Here is a 9,570-nt window from a genome sequence, read left to right on the forward strand (position 1 = left end):
CCACCACCACCGCCCTTTTTCGCTCGCGATACCCTGCCAGCATACCGCCATGGCGCCAAGCTGCGACTAGCACCTCAGACTTGTGTTTGCTTGTTCCGGTTTGAGTGCCTTGTTTGTGAAACTAACCCGCAGCTCCGAAGCAAGCGACGACATCCTCGGCACCCCGAACTTGCAAACGTACTCTTGACACCACCGCCATCATCGCAAGTTGTGTGTTCCGACACCGCCTACCATTTTCATCTAGGTATAACTTGCTCCCCACCTTGTAACCCCTCTTCTTTTGCGATCTATCCTATCGAGCATTGCTTATTGAGTGTTGCGAGACATTGCACGTGGCCCCGATTGTGAGGTGTGTGCGTAGTGTGGAATCAAGCTTCTAAGCAAAACTCGTGTGGCAAGATAGTAAAAGCGAGCTAACGCTAACATAGAGCGTGAAAAAGAAAGAAAAGCACAAAAAGAGTGCAAGTGCCATCATACATACAAAAGTGTACAAAGTGCCACCATAGATACAAAAGAGTGCAAGTGCCACCATATACAAAAAGAGAAAAAGCTTTTAAGCAAAAGAGAGAAAAGAGAAGAGAGGCCGCGTGTGAATCTTGTTGTCTCTCCGTTTGCAACCAAAGCTTTGCCTCTCCTTGTGTTAGTGTGACACCGAGCACCCTTGCTTACACTTTTCCGCTCACTTTTGGTTGCACTAACCCCGCTTATCCCGTGTGTGTGTTCCACATCTTTTCCGTGTTTATAGTGATCATCGCTTTGACATTTGATATTTTTGGACTTCACCCACTCTTGACAATACACTTGATTTCGGATTTCGTCTTTTGGCTTTCCACCATACTCACCTAACACCATATTTGCTAGCTTTTGCGTGTGTTTTTGTGTGAGTGCCCGATACAATTGATTTTGACCTCGGCTTGTTGGATCACCCCGATCTTATCATACCACGGTAAGGTTGCGAGGTAGTGTTCTTCCACTAACACCCACCATATACATACCATCGTGCTAACATGGATAGCGAAGATGAGGATACGGAGGAGTACACGGAGCACTTCGAGGAGGATTCCTCTTCAAGCACCGCGGATGTGGAGGAACATGTGGAGCTCTACTCCGACTATGGCTCCGAAAGCATCACCGACATCTCCGACATCGAGGAGCTCGACAACGACCATGGCCCCCCAAGCATCATCGACATGGACGACATGATGGAGCGCCACCTTGAGGACGACTTCGACGAGCTCTACATCGACAATGGCTCATCAAGCATGGACGACATGGTGGAGCAACGCCACGACTACGACATCGACGACATGGCGGAGCCACACCACGAGTACGACATCAACGACTTGGTGGAGCAACGCCACGCCTACGACATCGACACCATGGCGGAGCCTCACCTAGCCTCCACAATGAGCTACGACGATGCTCCCACGTACCCCTACTTAGCCCATGGAGCTACATATGAAGATAGAGGACCGCCACGATGGCACCATCTTATGGATCATCAAGAGCGTCCCCACCATGAGCATCATCGACAAACTTCTCCGAGCTCCACAAGGCGCCACCATGAGAGTGCTTATGCACAAGATCATCGACTTCAAGTACATCATGTGGAGCATCAAGAGCGTCCCCAACATGATCGTCATCGACACTCTTCTCCAAGCTCCACAAGGCGCCACAAGCACTATGACAAGCCGCATGAGCCATCATCTAGGCATATCAAGGATCGTCATCGACACACACCATCACATGATAGTCGTCGCCAACCACCATCTCATGGATCCCATCGACACATGTCACCACGTGCTCTTCACCGACACAAGTCACCCCATGAGCGCCGTCGACCAACATCTTCCATGGATCTTCGACGACACCACTCAAGCCATGGTGATGATGCACGAAGACGAGATCCTCGACATGAAGACGACAAACACCATCATTCGGTGTCTACCACTCCAAGGATGGCAAGTGCACATCGCGCATACCTTCCTCATGAGGCGACTTCCACCTCTTGTGCCACCACCACAATGGCCTCTAGCTAGTCATATGCCTATGGACTCCGATGCTACAAGTGCAAGCAACAAGGCCACCCTCCACGGGAATGTCCCAATCTCCTATGTGAGGTATGCAAGGCCAAGGGTCACATGGCATGGCAATGCACATCGACAAGCACCGACATGCTCCACTTCAACGAGCTACAAGCCCAAGCCACCAAGAAGCCTACGGCGCCCACACTTCAAGATGAAGACCTCCAAGGCCAACGCAAGGATGATGTGGATCCGAGCCTAGCTCTCCACAACACTACGGCGCCACCGATGGAGGACGACTTGGGAGGCGATGGAGTTGAGATGGTTGAGCATGGGAATTTCCCTTCAACCAAGGAGGCGCATGGAGATGAGAAAGTCGAGCCTACTCCCCTATGCTTCATCGATGAGTTGGTACCAATCCCATGTGAGCATGAGAGCCACCTAGCCCACTTGAGTGAGACTGATAGTGAGTTGAGTGACTCCCACACCATATGTGAGTTTGAGTGCTTCCGTTTGGAGGACATGAGTGATACACAAAGTGAGTTGAGAGAGGTAGATGATAGGTCCATGAAGGACATCGCTTTTGCTAACACATTAACCTCTCCCTCGTTTGTGTCTTCTTATGTTGCACTAGGTTCCACGGAGGACGAGTTCCTGATCATGGATAAGATGTACATGGTGCATGAAGATGATGATATCCCACCATGCTTGCTTCAAGACGGACATGTCGACCACATGGATCCTCCTACTTCCACAACACCTACCTCACATGAAGAAGATGAATTTTGAGTGCATGCATGATCTCGATGATCCATTTGCTACTTCACATGCTACTTTCACTTTCCCATGTGATGCTTTGCTTGATAACATTGTTGATCATGTGGAATTTATTGCGTGTGATACCATGACCATGTCATGCTACGAGAGCTTCACTTTTCCCCCGCTTGCTTGCCATAATGATCATGCTTGTGTTGTGACACCCTTGATAAACACTAGCTCTTTCCATAGGGTTGTCGACAACAATGATAACATGTTCCACATGCTTTGCCCCAAATGTTTACACCATTCCATGATCCTTGCATCCAAGATTGTGAACAATTGCTCTTTCTTATGCTTGGTATGCAAGAATGCTTATTTCATTGTCCAGGAGATGGCCCCCATAGCCTTCTCACTTGTTGATGATCATGAGTTGCCGCATGCCATGAATACACCTTCTTGCCATTTGCACTATCGCCATGCATTTCATACTATCTTGCTTGACACTCATGGTGATGTGCACGAGACATGGAACATCATGATGGATGATGTATTCCTTTACCATGCACACACGCTTTTTGTTTTCTCTTTTGTGTGTATAGGTACCCGAATGACAACTTCCACCGCCACGGAGCATGAGCTCACAAAACGCGCAATTGAGAGCTACCCCAACAAGGACCTAACCTGCGGGAATCACACCAAAGGGTATGTTCCCACAAGCCTTCGCCCTCGTGTGTTTCCGACTTGCCTTGTCGAGTTTCCGGTTTGGTCCAATTCCTCGTCACCTCTTTTGCTTCTTATGCAACATATCTTGAAACATCTTGTTGGCACAATGATTGTTGTATGTCTTGATGATATCATCATACACTCCGAGAATCTCAAGGACCATTTCATACATGTGAGAGACACCTTATGCATCTTGTGCCACATGTCACACAAAAATTTGCTCTCCTTTGGATTTCTCATTTCATCTATGGCAATTGAAATGGATTCTTTGACACTTGAGGATACTCATACTCGGCTCACGCCAAACATACTTTCCCAAGCTAAAAGTTTCCATAGCGTTGCAATTGCACATAACAATTTTGCCCAAAATTTTGCCGCCACTACTTGCCTTTTGATTGTTCCATTTGTTTGGGACAATGCTACACATCGCATTTTTGACACTTTACAAAGGAAACATTTACATGCACAAATTTTTGCCCTACCAAATTTTGGATACATCGACACTATTTTGGTTCCCATTTTTGCCAAATGCCTCTTGGAGAAACGACTTGATGCTTCGTATTTGAATGAGAGCCTCTTGTTCGCCGATCACAAAATTGGCATCCACAAGGTTTCCCTTCGCAAGTTGTTTTTCCCCAAGTTCTTCTTCGACCGCGACTTGGTCCATCCAACTCTACATGGGAGAACCATCATGGACTACATCATCGATGGAGAGGAACAAGAGTCGAGGACGACTCTTCCCCAAGGGGGGGGGGAGATGATGCAGCCCCGCCTAACAACGACGCTACACCATGGCCAAGGTGTCCCCCAAGTGGACCGACAACTCGAACCGAAGCCATACACGACAAGGTGAACTCAATCCTCTCTACCCTCGATCTCGATACAACCTTGGATGGAGTGCTACCTCATTCCGATAGGTTATGTGTCATTAGGTACAAACATCGACAAGGGTTCACAATGGAGGAGTTCATCATGATCAAGGAAGGGGAGAGGAACCACTCACTTTGCACAAGGGAGATGAAGACGAAGAAAGAAGAAAGAAGAAGAAAGAAAGAGCAAAGGAGAAGAAGGAAAGAAGAAGAAAAAAGAGAAGAGAGAAAGAGAAAGGAGGCTGGCCCCTCCACCTCAAGGGAGGCCGGAGCCTCTACCCAAAGGGGGGGGCGGAGCCTCTACCCAAAGGGAGGCCGGAGCCTCCACCAAGGCCGGCCACAACTTCCCCAAGTCTCCACGTCACTGCGCGGGAAGAAGGCAGGACCGGTACCTCGGGTGGAGCCTCTACCCAGGGGCTGGCTGGAGCCTCCACCCAAGGTACCGCCCGAGGTACCGCTCGGGGGTCCAAGCACCCTGGACACTTTGCTCATCTTTTGGTGTTTTTCCGGTACCACGACCGGTACCTCCGCCCGAGGTACCTGATACGTCTCCAACGTATCGATAATTTCTTGTGTTCCATGCCACATTATTGATGTTATCTACATGTTTTATGCACACTTTATGTCATATTCGTGCATTTTCTGGAACTAACCTATTAACAAGATGCCGAAGTGCCGGTTCCTGTTTTCTGCTGTTTTTGGTTTCGAAATCCTAGTAACGAAATATTCTCGGAATCGGACGAAATCAACGCCCGGGTTCCTATTTTACCCGGAAGCATCCAGAACACACGAGAACCGCCGGAGAAGGGGGCAGGGCCACCACACCACACCCCGGCGCGGCCAAGGGGGCGCGCCCCCTAGGGTGTGGGCCCCCTTCGACCTTCCTGCGCCGCCTCTTCGCCTATAAGAAGCCCCCGGATCAGAAAACCCTATCACGATTGACGAAACCCACGAGAAACCTTCCGGAGCCGCCGCCGTCGCGAAGCCAAGATCCGGGGGACAGGATCTCCGTTCCGGCACGCTGCCGGAGCGGGGAAGTGCCCCGGAAGGCTTCTCCATCGACACCGCTGCCATCTCCACCGCCATCTTCATCACCGCTGCTGCTCCCATGAGGAGGGAGTAGTTCTCCATCGAGGCTCGGGGCTGTACCGGTAGCTATGTGGTTCATCTCTCTCCTATGTGTTTCAATACAATAATCTCATGAGCTGCCTTACATGATTGAGATTCATATGATGATGCTTGTAATCTAGATGTCATTATGCTAGTCAAGTGAGTTTTACTTATGTGATCTCCGGAGACTCCTCGTCCCACGTGTGTAAAGGTGACGATGTGTGCACCATGTGGGTCTCTTAGGCTAGATTTCACGGAATACTTATTCACTGTTGAATGGTATAGTGAGGTGCTTATTTATATCTCTTTATGATTGCAATGTGTTTGTATCACAATTTATCTATGTGCTACTCTAGTGATGTGTTATTAAAGTAGTTCTATTCCTCCTGCACGTGTGTAAAGGTGACAGTGTGTGCACCGTGTTAGTACTTGGTTTATGCTATGATTATGATCTCTTGTAGATTATGAAGTTAACTATTGCTATGATATATTGATGTGATCTATTCCTCCTACATATGCATGAAGGTGACAAGTGTGCATGCTATGCTAGTACTTGGTTTAGTCTCGTTGATTTATCTTACACTAAAGGTTACTTAAACATGAGCATTATTGTGGAGCTTGTTAACTCCGGCATTGAGGGTTCGTGTAATCCTACGCAATATGTTCATCATCCAACAAAAGTGTAGAGTATGCATTTATCTATTCTGTTATGTGATCAATGTTGAGAGTGTCCACTAGTGAAAGTGTAATCCCTAGGCCTTGTTCCCAAATACTGCTGAGTTACTACTGCTTGTTTACTGTTTTACTGCGTTACTACTGCTGCAATACCACCACCATCAACTACACGCTAAGCACTTTTCTGGCACCGTTGCTACTGCTCATACTTATTTATACCACCTGTATTTCACTATCTCTTCGCCGAACTAGTGCACCTATTTGGTGTGTTGGGGACACAAGAGACTTCTTGCTTTGTGGTTGCAGTGGTTGCATGAGAGGGATATCTTTGACCTCTTCCTCCCCGAGTTCGATAAACCTTGGGTATCCACTTAAGGGAAACTTGTCTGCTGTTCTACAAACCTCTCGCTCTTGGAGGCCCAACACTGTCTACAGGAAAGGAGGGGAACGTAGACATCAAGCACTTTTCTCGGCGCCGTTGCCGGGGAGGAAAGGTAAAAAGGCACTCATACTACGGTCTCAGGTAAAGTATTTTTCTGGCGCCGTCGTGTGTGTGCTCGAAGCTATTTCCTTTAGATCCCGCAATTGCATCTTTTTGTTTCTTGTTTACACTAGTTTGGCATAATGTACAAGAGTGAGCTTCTTATTCTATTTCCTGATTTAAAACATGGATTGTTTGATGCGAAAATTAAAAAACCTATGAAATCTTATTTGCATGCTGGTAGTAATATTAGTATGAACGCTTTGAACACCATTGTTGATAATGATATAGAAAGTTCTAATCTTGGGGAAACTGGTTTTCATGATATTTTTAGTCCCCCAAGCATTGAGGAGAAAATTTTCTTTGATGATACTTTGCCTCCTATTTGTGATGATTATAATAGTGGTCTTTTGGCGCCACCTACTATGGAGAGTAAATTTTTTTGTGATTATACTATGCCTCCTACACTTGATGAGAATAATAATGATAGCTACTATGTTGAATTTGCTCCCACTACAACTAATAAAATTGATTATGCTTATGTGGAGAGTAATAATTTTATGCATGAGACTCATGATAAGAATGCTTTATGTGATAGTTATATTGTTGAGTTTGCTCATGATGCTACTGAAAGTTATTATGAGAGAGGAAAATATGGTTGTAGAAATTTTCATGTTACTAAAATGCCTCTCTATGTGCTGAAATTTTTGAAGCTACACTTGTTTTATCTTCCTATGCTTGTCACTTTGCTCTTCATGAACTTGTTTATTTACAAGATTCCTATGCATAGGAAGCATGTTAGACTTAAATGTGTTTTGAATTTGCCTCTTGATGCTCTCTTTTGCTTCAAATACTATTTCTTGCGAGTGCATCATTAAAACTGCTGAGCCCATCTTAATGGCTAAAAAGAAAGAACTTCTTGGGAGATAACCCATGTGTTATTTTGCTACAGTACTTTGTTTTATATTTGTGTCTTGGAAGTTGTTTACTACTGTAGCAACCTCTCCTTATCTTAGTTTTGTGTTTTGTTGTGCCAAGTAAAGTCTTTGATAGTAAAGTAAGTACTAGATTTGGATTACTGCGCAGAAACAGATTTCTTTGCTGTCACGAATCTGGGTCTAATTCTCTGTAGGTAACTCAGAAAATTATGCCAATTTACGTGAGTGATCCTCAGATATGTATGCAACTTTCATTCAATTTGAGCATTTTCATTTGAGCAAGTCTGGTGGCCTAATAAAATCCATCTTTACGGACTGTTCTGTTTTGACAGATTCTGTCTTTTATTTCGCATTGCCTCTTTTGCTATGTTGGATGAATTTCTTTGATCCATTAATGTCCAGTAGCTTTATGCAATGTCCAGAAGTGTTAAGAATGATTGTGTCACCTCTGAACATGTTAATTTTTATTGTCCACTAACCCTCTAATGAGTTGTTTCGAGTTTGGTGTGGAGGAAGTTTTCAAGGGTCAAGAGAGGAGGATGATATACTACGATCAAGAAGAGTGAAAAGTCTAAGCTTGGGGATGCCCCGGTGGTTCATCCCTGCATATATCAAGAAGACTCAAGCGTCTAAGCTTGGGGATGCCCAAGGCATCCCCTTCTTCATCGATAAATTATCGGGTTCCTTCTCTTGAAACTATATTTTTATTCGGTCACATCTTATGTGCTTTACTTGGAGCGTCTGTGTGCTTTTGTTTTTGTTTTTGTTTGAATAAATTGGATTACATCATGCTTGTGTGGGAGAGAGACACGCTCCGCTGGTTCATATGAACACATGTGTTCTTAGCTCATAATATTCATGGCGAAGTTTCCTCTTCGTTAAATTGTTATATGGTTGGAATTGGAAAATGATACATGTAGTAATTGCTATAATGTCTTGGGTAATGTGATACTTGGCAATTATTGTGCTCATGTTTAAGCTCTTGCATCATATACTTTGCACCCATTAATGAAGAAATACATAGAGCATGCTAAAATTTGGTTTGCATAATTGGTCTCTCTAAAGTCTAGATAATTTCTAGTATTGAGTTTTGAACAACAAGGAAGACGGTGTAGAGTCTTATAATGTTTTCAATATGTCTTTTATGTGAGTTTTGCTGCATCGGTTCATCCTTGTGTTTGTTTCAAATAAGCCTTGCTAGCCTAAACCTTGTATCGAGAGGGAATACTTCTCATGCATCCAAAATACTTGAGCCAACCACTATGCCATTTGTGTCCACCATATCTACCTATACTACATGGTATTTTCCCGCCATTCCAAAGTAAATTGCTTGAGTGCTACCTTTAAAATTCCATCATTCACCTTTGCAATATATAGCTCATGGGACAAATAGCTTAAAAACTATTGTGGTATTGAATATGTAATTATGCACTTTATCTCTTATTAAGTTGCTTGTTGTGCGATAACCATGTTCATCGGGGAACGCCATCAACTCATTGTTGAATTTCATGTGAGTTGCTATGCATGTTCGTCTTGTCCGAAGTAAGGGCGATCTACACTGAGTTGAATGGTTTGAGCATGCATATTGTGAGAGAAGAACATTGGGCCGCTAACTAAAGCCATGATTCATGGTGGAAGTTTCAGTTTTGGACAAATATCCTCAAGTCTCTAATGAGAAAAGAATTAATTGTTGTCAAATGCTTAAAGCATTAAAAGAGGAGTCCATTATCCGTTGTCTATGTTGTCCCGGTATGGATGTCTAAGTTGAGAATAATCAAAAGCGAGAAATCCAAATGCGAGCTTTCTCCTTAGACCTTTGTACAGGCGGCATAGAGGTACCCTTTGTGAAACTTGGTTAAAGCATATGTATTGCGGTGATAATCCAGGTAGTCCAAGCTAATTAGGACAAGGTGCGGGCACTATTGGTACACTATGCATGAGGCTTGCAACTTATAAGATATAATTTACATGATGCATATGCTTTATTACTA

This window comes from Lolium rigidum, chromosome 3 (genome assembly GCF_022539505.1).
Source record: "Lolium rigidum isolate FL_2022 chromosome 3, APGP_CSIRO_Lrig_0.1, whole genome shotgun sequence".
Taxonomy (NCBI): domain Eukaryota; kingdom Viridiplantae; phylum Streptophyta; class Magnoliopsida; order Poales; family Poaceae; genus Lolium; species Lolium rigidum.